A 431-nucleotide genomic window follows, 5' to 3' on the forward strand; every position below is an offset into this window, starting at 1 on the left:
GGAAGCAGCCCTGCGGGGGCCCTGCTGGAGGGAGGGGGTCTGGTTCTGTCGACGGCGCTCCCAGCCTAGAAAGCGGTGCCTGCGGTCATCCGCCGACAGGCTGGCCTGTGCCTGCCGGGGTTCCCGTGGAGGACAGGTCCTGTCCTGGAGACTTCGTTCCGGGGCAGAACTAGGCAGTAGATACTCATAGAAATCGAGACTGACGGAAACAGAGCCAAGGAGGGGAGGAGAAGGCATTCCGGGCAAAGGGCAGGGAAGAGCTAGCAACTCGGACACGGCCACTGGATTGGAGAGGCACAGGGGAACCTGATAGGCTTTGGGGGATGTTGCCTTTTATCCTAAGAGTGGTGATCCCTGAGGAGTGCTCAGATTTAAGGTTTGCTTGAAGTTTCAAAATTATAATGAGACACAGAGGTCACAAAGTATTTTCA

The 431-nt window shown here is 56.6% G+C and overlaps 1 protein-coding gene across 1 annotated transcript in view; it reads left to right on the top strand.

The window, feature by feature from the left end:
• Window positions 1-7: 7 nt before the first annotated feature.
• The window catches only part of SPSB3 (splA/ryanodine receptor domain and SOCS box containing 3), a 5,484-nt gene continuing 5,060 nt past the window's right edge, over window positions 8-431 (top strand). Inside the window, exon 1 of the mRNA XM_015564043.1 lies at window positions 8-204. The gene's annotated coding sequence lies outside the window, so the exon portion shown is untranslated. The remainder of the gene's footprint in view (window positions 205-431) is intronic.

Source organism: Myotis davidii, unplaced genomic scaffold, assembly GCF_000327345.1.
Source record: "Myotis davidii unplaced genomic scaffold, ASM32734v1 scaffold599, whole genome shotgun sequence".
Taxonomy (NCBI): Eukaryota; Metazoa; Chordata; class Mammalia; order Chiroptera; family Vespertilionidae; genus Myotis; species Myotis davidii.